Below are 16,697 nucleotides of genomic sequence, written 5' to 3' on the forward strand. Positions count from 1 at the left end.
AGGTGGAAGAGTGAAACGAGGCCTGGAGAATAGATGGCATGTGTGTGCACATGCGTGTAAGTGTCGGAGGTGCCGGTTGTGGGCTGGAAGGAATTGCCCGCCATCTGCCTAGCCAGAGCCTCTGTCTCTTGGTGCCGTCACCGCTCCCCACCCCATACTGCACCCAATAGAAACTCAATCCATATTTCTGTTGATTATTAGAGTGTGATTATCTGCACGTGCCAAGATAAGCAGACAGCACACCACCAGAGAGAATGTTTCAGGAAGTAGACACAGCCCCGGGGGAAACGTGGAAGCGGGGTGAACTTTAGAGAACAGAAGCTTCTGTGTGGTTGAAACACGGGTCCATGTGGGGCAGGACCCAGAGCCCACAACCACATTTGCAGGGTGTGCAACGGCGTGCATGACCGGGGCTGTCATGCCTGTGTGATCCTCTGGGAGCCCCTGAGGGCTGTGTGAGGGAGACACGCAGTGCCTTCTGCAGGGTGTGCAGAGAGCTGTGGCTAGATCCCAGTGGCAGGACTCCTGGCACCAGGCTGGGTGGAAGGCTACTGCAAGACAGGACAGACTGGCCACAGCCACGCCTCCGCTCAGACTGTGGCCTCTCCACTCCCACAAAGCCAACTTTCCACCTGCTCAGGGTCAGGAGAGGAAGAGTCAGGAAGCACAGGGATAAACAAAGGGCTTCACACACCCAGGACAATACCCCAGCTCTGTTTCACCTTGGAGGAGGCCTCTCCCTTGGCCCCAGGCTCTGCAGAAGCGACAGGGGGAACTTGGCGGGGCCTCCCCTGGAGGAACAACATCCACTACATGTGTAATTGGCATCCCAGGTGAGCCACTCTACACCAGCGCTGTGATGCAGGCTCAGAGCAGTGAAGTTACTTGCCCAGGGTCACACAGCTTGTGGGCAACACAGAAAGCCCAGATTCACAGCCAAGACTGTCTATGCTCTTCGCCTCGCCTTCCATGCCCTGGCCCCCTGTGATGGCAAAACTTGGTGTTTCCAAATTAGATGGCTGTTCTTTTCCTGAAACACCAACCCCCATCCTGGCTTTGCATCTACAAGCCCATATCCTCTTGGGACCCTTGCTGACCTTCTTTTGAGGACCAGCGTTGGGCCACTATCGCATCCCAGCAGCCAGGCCCCATCGGTGGTGAATGCATATCAGAAGCGGTGTCCTGAGGCCGGTGGGCAGTCTCCCGCCGTCACTCGCAGCACAGGGCTGTTCCCTTGCCAGGCGGTCTCTGCCAGACTTTACTCCATTTCCCAGTCGGACCCACCTTCTTATCTTTCAATTAACCCTGAAAGTAACTGTCCTTTTTTTCACAGTTCCCAGTGGACAACTGTGGCAGGTGCTGGGGTTGTCCTTTCGTTTTTCTTGGGGTCCCTCCTGTGACAGGTGCCTGCACTATCTCAGGGAGGAGTCCTTTCAGAAAACACCTATCCTGCACTTTGATCATTGATCCTCCGGGAGAGGGCCACCCGAGAACAGCTGAGGGAGTCCTAGGGAGAGCAGAGGTGGTCCCCAGCTTACAAGAACCTGCTTATCTTCAGAAGCAGGTGGCAGATAAGCTGGAGATAGAGCTGGGGCTGAGGCCCGAAGGTAGTTCTTAGAAAGTTCAGAGCTGGACATACGGAGCAGGCCTAGGCAGAGACCCCTGAGGCAACCGGGGTTGAGCAGGCTGGGCCTGGGGCCCACAGGGCCACGACCCAAGTGGTCTTGAAAAGACAAGGACGGCTGCACTTGGCAGGGAGCACCAGGAGTGATCTGTGAGACTGAAACCTGAGGCTGTCCAGCCTAGAGGAGAGAAGATCGGGTAGGGATGGCTGTCAAATCCTGGCTGAAGAAGAGGACAAGAATACTCTCAGGCACAGAGAGAGGGCCAAAGATGGAGGGCTGAGGAGGTGCCCTGGAGCTGTTGACAAGGACAGCTCTACCCCACTCCTCGGTGAAAGGTGATGCACTCCCCAGCACCGAAAGTGCCCCTCTGGAGTGGCTAGCTTGCCCAGAGACAGTGGTGAGCAGTGGACAAGACTCGCACGTACAGAGTGGGAAGCTCTGAGTCATCTTGCTCAGAGTTCTGAGAGTGCTGGAGGCAGAGCCTGACTCCGGGCTCCTCACTGTCCCACATCTCACACTGCCTCTCCACCTGGGCCCTCTCATTCCGTCTGACACATTTTATAGCCGCTCGGCACCTTGAAAGGTGCTCAGGAGGTGCTTAAGCGACTTTGCCAGATCCCGTCCTTGCCTCCCTCTTTTGCCTCAGCGCTCACTGTTCCTGCCTTGACTCAACAGTTCGCAGATCCGCACCTGGCCCTGCGTTGTCTAAGGTCCCTAGGAGGTGCCCATGCTCTTGCTTTTCTTGACATACGTTCCCTGTCTGCCTCTCTCCTTTTGACCGGTTAAGTCTTGTTGATCTTTCAAGTCATCCTAAGACTGAACTTTCTGTGTGAACTCTCATCACAGACTAACTCAGGTCTCCTACTCAGTGCCCTACATGACCCCAATCACAGCACACGTCACATGCATTTTTTTCTCCTGATAACCTGTCCCTATCTCCCACCAGACTAAACTCCACAGGGACAGGGTCTGTGCGCATCATTGTGTGTGTGCACCTCTTCAGCCTCTGGAGTGGCTACCCCATGAATATGTGTTAAAAGAACAGATGGATGGATGGCTGGGTGGGTGGGATGCCTATATGAAGATTTATAAAGTTCATGTCGGAGAGCCACGTCCTCCTTCCAGCATGTTCTGGAGCTGGTCCCTCATTCTTCAGATAGGTTAGATGAGGGTCATCAGTCAGGTACAAAGGCAAAAAAGTAAATAGGTTTTTCCTATCCTGACTGGTGTGGCTCAGTTGGTTGAGTGTCATCCTGCTAAGGGAAAGGTCACTGGTTTGACTCCCAGTCAGGTCACATGCCTGAGTCGCAGGTGTGATCCCAGGTCAGAGTGCATACAGGAAGCAACTGATCGATGTTTCTCTCCCTCTCTTTCTCTCTCCCTTCCCCTTTCACCAAGAATAAATAAAATCTTAAAAAAAAGATTGCTAGGTGTTCAGAAGATCACAAGAGAAACTATGATAAGTGCAGGCAGGGTAGGGGAAACCTTTGGAATTCTGCGTGTTTTGTTTCCACTACCTGGGAAAGGAAGCCTTTGAAACTGTACGTTAATCGCAAGGTCCGGAGAAGGGAGGGGGAGGGGGAACCAAGAGACTGGCTACAAGTACAAAGTCCCTAAAGCCCCAGTAGACAGGGCACTCAGACTGGCTGCCAGCCAGCTTGCAGCTTCGTGCTCAAGTGTATTTCATAAATCAATTTGCCATCTCATTGCCTGACTTCACCTCTTGTGAGACAAGAACCGAGGATGGGGAACCCCTTGACCGGGGTCTCCCCAGTAACACGTGTGCTCTGGCTGCGCGAGGCTGCGCAGGGATCCAGGGAGCGCTTTCCTGCTGAAAGGGACTTGAGTCTCAATTAGATGCTGCCAACCCCAACCTTCCTGCCCGCACTGCCAAGCAGCCGGCCCACCCTCCTTCTTCCAAGTCTCCACGCCCAGCTTCTTTTTTTTAATTGTGATAAGATGCACATAATATAAAAGTTACCATCTTTACCATTTTAAGTGTACATTCCAGTAAAGTTAAATATAATCTCGTTCTTTTGCAGCCAATCTCTAGAACTTTTTCATCTTGCAGAACTGAAATTCTCTATATGTTAAACAATAACTCACCATCTCCCCCTCCCTCCAGCTCTCAGTGACCATGATTCGACTTTCCGACTCGGTAGGTCTGACTGCTTTAGACACCTCTTCTCAGTGGGGTCGTATAGTATTTGTCTCCTTGTGACCGGCTTACTTCACTTAGCAAGTATCCTCAAGGTTCATCCATGTTATAGTATGTGTCAGAATTACCTTCCTTTCTAAGGCTGAATGATATTCCATGGTATGTGTATACCACATATTGCCTGTCCATTCATTTGTTGATGAATGCTTGGGTTGCTTCCACTTTTTGTCTATTGGGAATGATGCTGTTATGAACCTGGGTGTGCAATACCTCTCCGAGGCCCTACTTTCAATTCTTTTCCATAGATGTCCAGAAGTAGGATTGGTGGAGCAGATGGCAATTTTTTTAGTTTTTCTGTGTAAACTCCACACTGCTTTCCATGGCGGCTACACCATCTTACACCCCCACAAACACCACACAAGGGTCCCAATGGCCTCACATTCTCACCAACTCTTATTATTTTGTATTTTTGTTTTTTATAGTGGTCACCATTGTGGGGTATTTTTTTTCCTGGAAGAGTTTATTTATTTGTTTTTAGAGAAGGGGGAAGGGATGGAGAAAGGGAGAGAAACATCGATGTGAGAGAGAAACATTGATTGGCCACCTCTGGACTGGGGACTAAACCCACAACACAGGCATGTGCCCCAGCTGGCGACCCTTCGCCTTGCAGGACGATGCCCAACCAACTGAGCCACACCAGTCAGGGCTCATTGTGGTGTTGAAACAGGTTGGTGAGCTGGGACAGGCGGTATAGGGAAACGGAGACAGATGGTTAAACAAGTAGTTTGCAGCCATCTAGTAAATCCTATCCTCCCTAAACCAAAGACACACAAGACTAAATGGTTTGCACTTGCGTGTCTACCATTTAGAGGGTAAATAGCTTCAATCACCCTACTCAGGGAGACAGCAGAAATCCAATTAGTGCCATTTGCCACCTATACCCAAGGACAGATGAAGTTAAAGGAATCCCATTTTGGTACATCAGCATAAAGCTGATGAATATTCTATTGAGATCTTCCCCAAGACCTCCCTTAAATCCCCAGCCTCTAACACCCCTCCAATCAAAGGTCCCCACACACGCACTCTCCCTCCCAGGAGCACCCCTGCACATTTCCCTTCCTCTTCTTCCCCCACAGGCACACATCTCTGAAACCCTAAGGGACCCCATGAGGCTTGCAACCAGGGAGCAATGGGCAGCGGTGGCTAGTCCCGGGCTAACCCCCTGATCCTGTCCCCAAGGCCCCTTTTCTCTGACTTCTTAGTGAGCCAGAGCAGCCCAGCCGGGGTTCATTTTCCCACAGAGTCCCTCTCCTGTTGCCGCTGCCCTTGGCCTTTCCTTGTTTCATGGCTCCCAGCTTTGATAAACATCCTTTAAAACTCGCCTGGACTCGTGTTGTGAAATCTTTCCTGCGTGCAGTCACGAACCCACACACTATTGGCCGCCCCTGGGCAGACCCGCTTGGGGCCAGGTCCCCTTTCTGTAACAGTTTTAATTTGCATTTCTCTAGTGATTAGTTGAGCAACTTTTCATATGCTTCTTGACCATTTGTCCATCTTCTTTGGAGAAATGTCTGTTGAAGTCCTCTGACCATTCTAAAATCAAGTTATTTGTTTGTTGTTGCTGCTGCTGCTGTTGTTGAGTTACTGGTTTTCTTCACAGATTCTGGGTATTAGCCCCTTATGAGACATAATTTACCAATATTTCCCTCTCATTCTATAGGTTGCCATTTCACTCTGTTGATTGTATCCTTCGATACATATATTCAGCTCTTTCGAGGCCTTTCTGTTTCTCATTTGAACTTTCCTTTGACATTTATTTTAACCTGATTTTATCTGTATCAATATTGTGGGAAGGCCAAAGAAATGGAAAGAGATGGTGAGATTAATGCTAGCTTCCAACCTTTGGGTCACTGAACCTGACCCCATCCATTCATTTTCCATCCATCCATCCATCCAAACAGTTACAGGGGAGCACGGCAGAGTATTAGAACTGTTAAAGAGAAAGCCGGCCCAAAATGGCATCACTTGTGCTGAACTTCCTAACACCAAACCTAGATTTACTATCTGGCTTAATTGCTGTTTTAACCTCTCCCACAAATGTAATTTTAATCAACTGGTCTGGAATTTTCTGGTCAACACCGCCAAGTAATCTGTCACATGGACCCTCTCCAACACGTCTTCCCCCTCAATGTGCACTCCCACCCAGGAGGAAGAAGAAAGCGACATGATAAAAACCCTTACTGTTGCCTTCTCTCCAAAGGATGTCCTGGTCTAACAGTAATCCTTTCTCTTCTTTTGGTAATACTCCCTTGCCCCGTCCTTCTTCTTATAAAAACCTCCCATGTGGTACACAGGCTTGGAGCACCCTTCTGTTTGCTGGGTGGGATGCTGCCCAATTAATGAATTACTTAATAAAGCCAATTAACGTTTAAATTTACTTCATTGAATTTTGTTCTTTAACAGAGTTGGTGGCAGTGTCAAGACCAAAGGGGACTTCTGATGGCATTTGGCAACTACAAGAAACACAGGCATGGCACCCGCAAACCCCATTTTGAGGTTACTGTCTTTCCCGCTCTGTCTGAGGGCTGCTGCCAAGTCCCTCTAGGTGACTCTAAGTCCCTCTAGGTGTGAGCTCCGCTCTATCTTGTGTCCAGGCTCCCGGTTTGATTGACTTGAATTTACAGGGTAGGTAAGCTTGAGCTGGCAGATGGTTCTGCCTGGAGCAAGGCCCTAGCCTTTGAGACTGAGGCAGGTTAGTAAGAAGCTAGGGCAATTCCTTGGCAAGTGGAATGGGAAAATGGAGACAGATAGTTAAATACGGTTGAGCAATTATAGCCAGCTTACAAATAACAAGATCGTATCTTCCCTGACCAAGGATACTTAGGAACAAATGGTTTACTGAGTCCAGACCGTGCCAGGGGCAGACCTACCTCCATCCCAGTCTCTTTCCCATGGAAAGATGACAATTTCCCAGTGGAAAACCCCAGTCCGTAGCTCTGTCCCTGGATTCCATAATGGGACCCGCTGGCGGTTTCATCTGCAATTCCCCAGTTGTTTGGAATCAGCCCCCAGATTCCACGTTGAGAACTGTTGGTGGCAGTTGCAGTTCTCCATTTATTTCGAAATCAGTCCAGACTCCTCATTCATTGGGGTTTTCTGGTTCAACCCTTTTCCCAATCCAAGATTCCATGGGAATTGGTGGTGGTTACTGGCCAGAGTTAGACCGGTCCAACTTAAGAATGGAACTGGGTCCAATTTCTGAACCAGACTGGGTTCAAGGTTGGACTGGGTCTAATCTGAGCTGCACTGGGTCCAGCAGGAGGTCTGAGGTGAATATTAAGAAACAGGATTCTTTACATCTGAAGAACTGAGTGTGCCACCTTCTAGAGCGCCTGCTCGTTGTATGTTTAAAAACAATAGTCCTGGAAGCTGTGGATATCTGCAAACGAGGCAAAATCTTTCTGTGAGGTGAGGAGTGTTCTCGTTACACGAAATCATTTAAAAACTGCACTTGAAAGTAAGGCTTCCCAAACTGAGCAAACAGAATGACGTGCTTATTTTAATTGGCATGCAGAAGTGTACAAAAGCTTAGTATATCAAAATAAGTTTATTAAAAGACATTAAAATGCTAATGGAAGTTAAATATACAAAAGGTACCTAAGACAAAAAATAATAGGCGGATGTGACTCCTACACTCCTTACCCTTTCCTTTTTCACTTGAGTGCCCACATTTCATTAATTCTCTGCCCGAACCACTTTTCCTCTCTCAAGAGACTATTTATTAGACAGCTGCTGTTTAAAATAAAACTACTCGAGGGTGCAGATGAACCCCTTCAGGTGTTCTTCACCTTTTGGTCAAAAACTAAAGTCTGCATGGTGAAAAACAAAGTTAAAGAATTTCCTAAACCTAGGTAAGAACCCCAAAAGTTTTTTTTATGAATCTATTAAATGTCTAGATCATTTCCAAACAAGAAAGAAAAAAATTGGAATGTGAATTATTGAACTTTTACCTACTTTTGGTTCCCTAGTGCAGAAAAATTAAAGATAAAATTGGGTCTAGTGAACATGTTTTATGTCACACTGAGAAATTCTCCATGAAAAAACATTCCTATAAATTATAAAAAGTATTTATGTTTGCAAAGCCACAGAATGCTAATATAAAACATAGTTAATAATTGTTTACCTCTTAGTTTTTATTAGAAATTAAGATATTTAAAAATACATTTTATCAATTATGCTATTACAGTTGATCCAATTTTTCCCCCTTTGCCCCACTCCATCCAGTACTCTCCATTGCCTCTGGCAATCCCCCCCTTAGTTCATGTCCATGGGTCATGCATGTAAGTTCTTTGGTTACTCCATTTCCTATACTGTTCTTTCTTTTTAAAAAGATTTTATTATTTATTTTTAGAGAGTGGGGAAGGGGGAGGAAGAGAGGGAGAGAAACATCAATGTGTGCTCGCCTCTTGTGTGCCCCCTACTGGGGACCTGACATGCAACCCAGGCATGTGCCCTGATTGGGAATTGAACCGGCGACCCTTTGGTTTGCAGGCTGGCACTCAATCCACTGAGCCACACCAGCCAGGGCTCCTATACTGCTCTTAACATCCCCCTGCTTATTCTGTACCTACCAATTTATACTTCTTTTTAAAAAATTTTTTTAAAGATTTTATTATTTATTTTTACAGAGAGGGGAAGGGAGGGAGAAAGAGAGAGAGAGAAACATTGATGTGCAAGAGACACAAGAATCAGTTGCCTCTTGCACACTCCCACCTGGGGACCTGGCCTGCAACCCAGGCATGTGCCCTGACTGGGATCCAACCAGTTACTTTCGGTTTGCAGGCTGGTGCTCAGTCCACTGAGCCACACCAGCCAGGGCCCAACTTGTACTTCTTAATCCCTGCACTTTTCCTCCCATTCTTCCCCTTCCCCCTCCCAACTGATAACTGTCCTAATAAACTCCATAACTATGGTTCTGTTTCTGTTCTGCTTCTTTGCTCAGTTTTTTTTAGATTCAATTGTTGACAGTTGTGAGTTTATTGCCATTTTAATGTTCATAATTTTAATCTTCTCTTTCTTAAATAAGTCCCTTTAACATTTCACATAATAATAACTTGGTGATGATGAACTTCTTTAGCTTTACCTTGTCTGGGAAGCACTTTATTTGCCCTTCCATGATAGTTTTGCTGGATAGAGTAATCTAGGTTTTGGTTCTTACTTTTCATTACTTTGAATACTTCTTGCCAATCCCTTCTAGCCTGCAAAGTTTCTGAGAAATCAGCTGACAGTCTTATGGGAACTCCTTTGCAGGTAAATGTCTCCTTTTCCTTTGCTGCTTGTAAAATTCTCTTTATCTTTAACCTTTGGCATTTTAATTATGATGTGTCTTGGAGTGGGCCTCTTTGCATCCCTCTTGTTTGGGACTCTCTGTGTGTCCTGGACTTGTATGGCTATTTCCTTCATCAAATTAGGGAAGTTTTCTTTCATTATTTTTTCAAATAAGTTTTCAATTTCTTGCTCTTTCTCTTCTCCTTCTGGCACCCCTCTGATTTGAATGTTGGTATGTGTGAACTTGTCCCAGAGGTTCCTTATCCCATCCCTGTTTCTTCTTCTTCTTCTTCTTCTTCTTTTTTTTTTTACTTTCTTTTGTTTTCTTCTTGCTATTCTGATGGCATTTTTTCTTCCTTGTGTTTCAACTCATTGATTTGATTCTTAGCTTCACTCATTCCACTGTTGATTGCATGTAAATTTTTCTTTATTTCACCTAGTGTAACCTTCATTTCTGCCTGGGTCTTTTTTATGCTGTTGCAGTACCCAAATGAGCTCCTTGAGCATCCTCATAAATGTTTTAAACTCTGAACCTCATCCTCAGAGATGTTTTAAACTCTGCACCTGATAGATTATCTCCTTTTTATTTAGTCCTTTTTCTGGAGTTTTGGTCCATTCCTTCATTTGGGCTATATTTCTTTGTCTTCTCATTTTGGCAGCCTCCCTGTATTTGTTTTTATGTATCAGGTAGAGCTGCTTTGACTCACTGTCTTAACGTGGCCTTAATGTCATAACGTGGCCTATTGTGGAAAAACATGCCTGTGAGCTGGATGGGGCAGAGCCTTAGGTAATCTCCAGGTGGGTCAACCCTTGCAAACAAGACTGATGGAGCCTCCACTATGGTATCACCCACTCTGTGGTTCTGTGTGGGGGAGGGCTCAGAAAGGGGACTGCTGCTGCCTGGCCTCTGGAGTTTTGTCCAGGAGGGAGCTGTCCCCTGGCACTTGTCTGATGCCAGGCACTTCAGTTTCTCCCTGCATGCCACTCGCACCCTTCAAACTGCTGCCTTGGTGGTAGAGCCCAGAGGGAGTGAGTCTTGGTAAGTCCTAAGTCCATTACAGACCCTTTAAGAGGAGATGCCTGAGAATCCTGCAGTTTTTTCCACTGTCCCAAACACCACTGGTTTTTTACAGCCAGTACTTACAGGGAATTATCTTCCTGGCACTGGAACTCTGGGATGAGGGGCCAGGTGTGGGGCTGGGATTCCTTGCTTCTGAGATATCCCTCCTGACCGCCTGTTCTGCATCTCCGCACCTCCAACCCTCCTACCCGTCTGAATGTATCTTCTTTAGTTCCTTGGTTGTAGGACTTCCATACAGCTCGATTTCTGACAGTTCTGGGTGATAGTTGTTTTGTAATTTAGTTGTAATTTTTGCTGTGGTTGTGCAAAGAGGTGAGCTGTATTTATCGATGCTTTATCTTGGCCAGAATTCAGAAATTAAGATTTTTAAGGATTAAAAATGACAATATATGGAATAAAAACTACTAGAATAATAACGTAACAACTTTGAATGCAAAGATGTGTTTTCAGTAAAAGAAGGTTTAAGAAATGGAAATACAATTTTTTAAAGGAAAAGAAAAGAATTTTGTTCTAAGTAGAGGCAAAATAGAAGTGGGAAAACAGGACAAGATCTAAATGTAAGAGAGGTATTAAACTAATTAGGCTCATTTGGTTTGCTAAAAACCCTTACCATCGTCTTCTCTCCATTCTGGCCTGAAAATAATCCTTTTATCCTGTTGACCCATCTTCTTCTGGTGAAAATCTTGGAGCTCCCTTCTAGTTGCTAGATGGGGTGCTGCCCAATTCATGAATCACTTAACAAATTAGATCTTCAAAAGTGCTCATTTGAATTTTGTTGTTTCTTAGAATTTATTTATTTTTATTGGGGAACCAATGTAACAAACTTAGGCTTATTGAAAACGAACCACAGTAACTACGACTCTGCCGCAAGTTTTGTTTTTGAACTGAATCAAACAAACCCGGGTGTGAATCCTGAGTTTGTAAGCTTAGTACCTATGTGTCCTTGGACAGAACAACCTCTCTGAGCTTCAGCTCTATCTCTGTAAAGCAAAAGGGAAACTGAAAATGTAGCTGGAAGAGAGGACTTGTACCTACTTTACATGTATGTCGGAAGAACTAGAAACAGTGCAAAGGACCCACCCTGGGTGGACACCCAAGAAGTGGTAGCTATTGTTATTTCTTGATGTCTAGAGCTGGGTGGATACAGCTCCTCTCCAGGTTTCCTTTAGTCTCTGGATCAAGAAACCAATGTGCTTTCTGGGGGTTCAGCTTCAGTTTATTTGCCCAAGAGATTATTAGTTGTTGACAAATCTAAGCAGGACTCTGCTTGCCCAAGCCTCTCCCCATGGTGATGGTGACAAAGTTCCCCTCCTGTCATATGTGCTGACCTTAAAGGCTGGCTGCCTGGGAAGGAAGCAAGAAGGCCTGTGTTTGCAGAGAGCAGAGCCTTTTGTGAAAGACCTTTCACTGATGACAGCAGGATCTAATCTAATCGGATTGTGTTGGGCATGGGAGTGGTGATAAGACTAACAGAGATCACAGTGTTTGGATTATGGAACTCTCTGACCAAGAGAGCAACTGGAAGGCTGCCCAGGAGAAGAGGGACACCCTCTCAGTCCTTCCTGGGACCGACGGGTCTTTGACCTCCTGCCAAAGAATCCTCTACTCCTCAAAGCCTAAAAGTGGTTTCCAAGAGGCTAAGGAGGGAGGAGGGGCTGGGATTCTGGTCCCAACTTCCATCCTGAGCTCTGCCCTTCATCGGCTGTGCCACCAGATCTTGGTCTATCTGAGTCTCAGGCGCCTCATCCCCAAAACGAGCATGAGAAAAACCTACTAGGAAGCATTGGTGTGAGGGTTGTGTCAGAGGATGTAGGGTGCATAGGAGATTCTGGGGCAAAAGTTGGTTTCCTCCTTCTCTCTTTCCTCATCAGCTTCTGGTTCCTACTCAGCTCTCTGACCTCCACTTGTGTGGGCTGCCCACCTCCATCTCAACTCAGTGAAAACTCTCCCCATCTCGCAAGACCAGATCATATGGGCCACTCTTGCCTGACGTTAGGGCCACATTGTACCCAGGATACTTTTAGAACATACTGGTTACCCTGGTGTATTTAGCACAAATTGTGCCTTTGAGGGTAACAATCATCCCTGACAGTTTCTCACTGGACTGTGAGAGCCCGAGGAGCAGAGTGGGGATCTGATTTGCCCATCTAGGCTGGTAGTTCAATGTGTAACCCAGTGTTCTTCTCTCTCCTAGGAACAGAGGTTTGAAGACCTACTTCCTACAACAAGCTGTCAAAGAAGAACCCCTTACTATTTAATTTGCAAAGTATATAGGTCTCAGCCTGGCCGGTGAGGTTCAGTGGGTTGGAGCTTTGTCCTGTAAACCAAAGGATCACAGGTTCGATTCCCAGTCAGGGCTCATGATTAAGTTGCGGATTCAGACTCTGGTTGGGGCACATGCAAGAGGCAACTGATTGACATTTCTCTCTCACATCAATGTCTCTCTCCATCCCTGTCCCTCTCTCTGAAATCAATAAGCACGTCTTTGGGTGAGGATTTAACGAAACAGTATACAGGTCTCTAGAGTAGGTATCAAGGTTCTTGCTCTGTGTCTGTCCCCAACTGTGACATTCTTCACACTCTGGACAGATGTGTTTCCTTAAGGGATCAGAAGAAGCTATCCTGACAGTTCAGATCACATGGTTCTGGAACAACAGAACTGGATAGGAGGCTGGAGACTATCCAGGTCAGTTTTATCATTTCGTGCTGAGGAAACTGAGACTCAGAGAAGGTGAAAGACTTTCCAAAGGTCACACACATTTAGCACTTCTTGTACTAAAATGCAGGTCTCTTTCTCTGTTAATTTTACTCTAAGTGTTCCGCCAACATTAATGAGTCTCCACTCTGGGTCAAGCCCTAGCTAGGCCCTTTCATATTCATTCTTACACTTAATTCTGCTTGAGGTGGCTATTATCATAATTGAACAGAGAGGTAAACTCAGGCCTCAGAAAAGGGAAATGACTGGCCTAGGACCTCATAATTAGTAAGTGGCCAAGACAGAACTTGAACCCAGATCTTTCGACTGTCAGCTCACACCCGTTCCACCAAGCCTGCCGTCCCTTCTTGGCAGGACTGAAAAGATGCTAGGAGAGCTGCCACGCATACCCAGAGGAAAGGGTAAGGACCAGTGTTCATCGGAGACATTGTGGGGCATGGATGAAGGCAAGGGGCCAGAACAACCACCTCCTGGAAAGATATGACCCTAGTTTGCATAGCATGCACTCGGGCCTCGGAGTCCTCAGGAATGCTGTGGGACAGCTCGGAATAGTCAAGAGTAGGCAGAGCCCCTGACAAGCAGGGCCACCTTTGACAGCAGCTGGGTCCCACAACCTCAGCCTAGGTGTGGTCAAGTCTCCTGCTGGACACTTCCTGGGATGCAGCATCATCCACACCCAGTCCTCGGGCTAATACTTTACCTCTTTTGGACCTTGATTTCCTGGTCTCAAATGGGGTGATGATGATAATTGTCCACTTGAAGGTTATTTTCCCAAAACATCACTTTGTGGAGGTCAAGGCTCCATCCATATACCTTTGATCCCCATGTAGCTCATAAAACAACAACAACAACAACAACAGTTTTGATTTGTTATCAAGCACCTAGAACATCCTGGAACTTATTTACATCTTTACAACATCTCATTTTGCAAATAAGAAAACTAAAGCAGAGAGAAGTTCAATCAGTTGCCAAGGTCAACAGCTAGTAAATGGCAGAGCTGTGATTTAATCTCAGGATCATCTGATTTCAAATCCAGGGCTCTTTCCATGACATCATGACACTCTTGTTATTTGCTATTCAAAGTCCTTCCTCCAGAACCTGCCTGAACTTCCCTTTCCAATACCAGCTTCATCCGCCCAGCCCTACTCACTAGGCTCCTGTCTGCTTCCCCATCTCTCCAATGGCCTAGATGTATGTGCTTGTGTTTGGATGTACACGCATTTGCGTGAGCATTTGGAGACCTGTGTTTATATGTATAGGGATTTGGGATTTATATATAAGCATACGTATATGTGTATGTATAGTGAGTATAGTGCATTTGTATTTGTAACATGTTCATGTGAACACATTTATAAATGCCAGTGTTATGTGGTGGATGCATGCACATGCATAGTAAAATGCAAGTGTCTACATATATACTTTCCAGTGACGGGGTAGGATTTGACGAGTATTCCATGAAATACCATCATGCCTGGTAAGGAAGACAGAAACATCCTGGCAGCTGGTAGCTGGCCAATAAGGTAACCAATTGTCTGGTTTGCCCAGGATTGTCTCAGTTGTAGCACCGAAAGTCCTACATCCTGGGTAAGTAAGTCCTCAGTCCCAGGCAAGCTGGGATGGCCGATCACCCTACTGGCCTGGCCACCAACCTGCTGTTTTCCCTGCTGAACATAAACAATTTCACAGAAGATCAGCATCAAATGAGGTCACTCTGTGACTGTGATAGAACAAGACAAGAGTAAAGACAGCCACACTCCCCTCACTGCCCGCTGCCTGTGCCCAGCGGCTGGTAGGAAGATGGAGCTTAGTGGAAGTCAAAGGAATGAAAGAAGGAGGAAGAGGAATGGCTGTGTGGAAAATGGGTGCCGTGGCCACACCAGATGGTGTCCTCACTTCTGACGGCAAAATCCTCACCATATAACTGAGAGCACATTGAAAACGACACAGTTTTCATGTAACTGGGGAGACAAGTCTGAAGAAACCACAGCTGATGGCAGAAAACTCAGACTATTTGCAAATTTATAAACAGCACACTAATTCAACGTCAGAAAGGGGATGGGAAGAAAAGCACAATTAACAAGAAAATTGGAAGACGGGAAATGAGTGGTGGGCTGTGCTGTAAACAAGGTCACCTGTACTCGGGCCTATAAAAAAGTAGAGAAAAAAGTCCATCATCCTACTGAATGGGAATTAGCTGTGAGGATAAACAAGTTCAGTTCAATGAACAAATCTCTTCATGCTTTTGTGTTTCTTTACTGTGCTCCACTATCTTTATCACGAACATTTTACATGCGACTATTTCTGAGTGTTGGTTAAATGGAATCAACCTTTGGTTAATAAATGTGTTTATGCTAAAAAATACATATATAAATAAATAAGGACACTATGCAATTCAAAAATGACCAAACATCTTTCCCTCTCAGCTGACAGGAGTGACCACTGCTTCATTACCAACGACAGCTCTAGCCTTGCTGTGTTCCTCCCGCCTCCGACACAAAAATTAAGAGGCCTAATCATCAGATTTCCTTTGCTTATTGACAACATTCAGCCCTGGACAAAGTTTTGCTTCCCTAAGTACTCTCCAGAATTGCCCTGCACAAACTCAAATCCTGCAACAAGGCCCTCCTGTCTCTTACTAGGATGTCACACTGTTCTCCCTGGTGTGCGTGCTCCTGCTGCAGTGAGTAAATGGACCCAATTCTGATGACAGCTGTGTCCCTGGGTGTAGTTAGGCCCTGAGCTTTATCACTAAGTGAGAGTCTAGCAGAATCTCATGTGGGAGAATGTGAACATTCAACTTCCATTTGCTCCACAGTAGCTGCTGAGATCTTGCAGTGGGATCAGACACTGTGCTGGGAAGTGGGACAAACCCAGCCCTGTCCTCAAGGAGTTTGCAGTAGGTGAGTGAGACAGACTGTTGAACAATGACAAAAATAAATACTCAACTAAAAAGCATGCTAAGAGCTATGACTCACATTTAGTGGGTTACGGGATATTTAACGGTGCCTAACTCAGCCCTTCCAGTCAAAGAATTACCCTATTTAAATCTGGATTCCCTAGGCCTTGCCTTGCATCCCCCCAAAGTGCCTCTTGGGTTGTTAAGAGTTTGCCTGCAACCCCAGATCTACTTGGGATGGGAAGCACAAAGAACCAGAAATTTCCTTTCTCTTCTCAGGTTTCCTCCCTAAAATTAGTGTACTAGAGCCCGCATAGTGCATTGCCTCCTAAGAGGAGTTCCAGGTCCCGGTAGCAGCTGGAGACTGGAAGTGAGTCTCTGGTAAGGTAAACCCTGCTGGGTCGGGGAGGTCATCCAGAGTGCCTAGGACCTAAGCACTTCTCGACAGACTATGAAAATGCTTGAGACCTGAAAATAAACTTATAGTGACACCAAAATAAAAAATCAAGTTACAAAATAAAAATGAACTTAATTAAATGTTTTCCCTAAATGGAAATTATCAGGGCAACTCAATTTAATATGCAAAGTTAGCTTATGGTGGGATGGGTGTCTGCAAGCTGCCTGTGCTGGGCTGGGCAGGACCCGGGGATCACTTCCACCCAGGTGCTGTGCTCTCCTGTGCTCCAGGGCCTGCTGCAGGGAGGGAGGGAGAATCCCGCCATAAGATAAGATTCCTGGGACATTCTATCAACCCGTATATCTCTGAGTCACTTCCCAGAGGCAATGCCCATCAGAAGATTCCTGCTTAGGGCAGCTCTGGGGTGGGGTGGGGCGTGGTAGAGAGACCAGGGCAGCCTCCCCACCTAACACGTGAGAGAAGTCCCTGGGGTGGG

At 46.2% G+C, this 16,697-nt stretch overlaps 1 pseudogene; it reads left to right on the forward strand.

Annotated features, from left to right (window-relative positions):
• Positions 1-14,636: 14,636 nt before the first annotated feature.
• Positions 14,637-15,267, forward strand: LOC118502130 (annotated as a pseudogene).
• Positions 15,268-16,697: the final 1,430 nt, after the last annotated feature.

Source organism: Phyllostomus discolor, chromosome 8 (genome assembly GCF_004126475.2).
Source record: "Phyllostomus discolor isolate MPI-MPIP mPhyDis1 chromosome 8, mPhyDis1.pri.v3, whole genome shotgun sequence".
In the NCBI taxonomy this organism is placed as follows: domain Eukaryota; kingdom Metazoa; phylum Chordata; class Mammalia; order Chiroptera; family Phyllostomidae; genus Phyllostomus; species Phyllostomus discolor.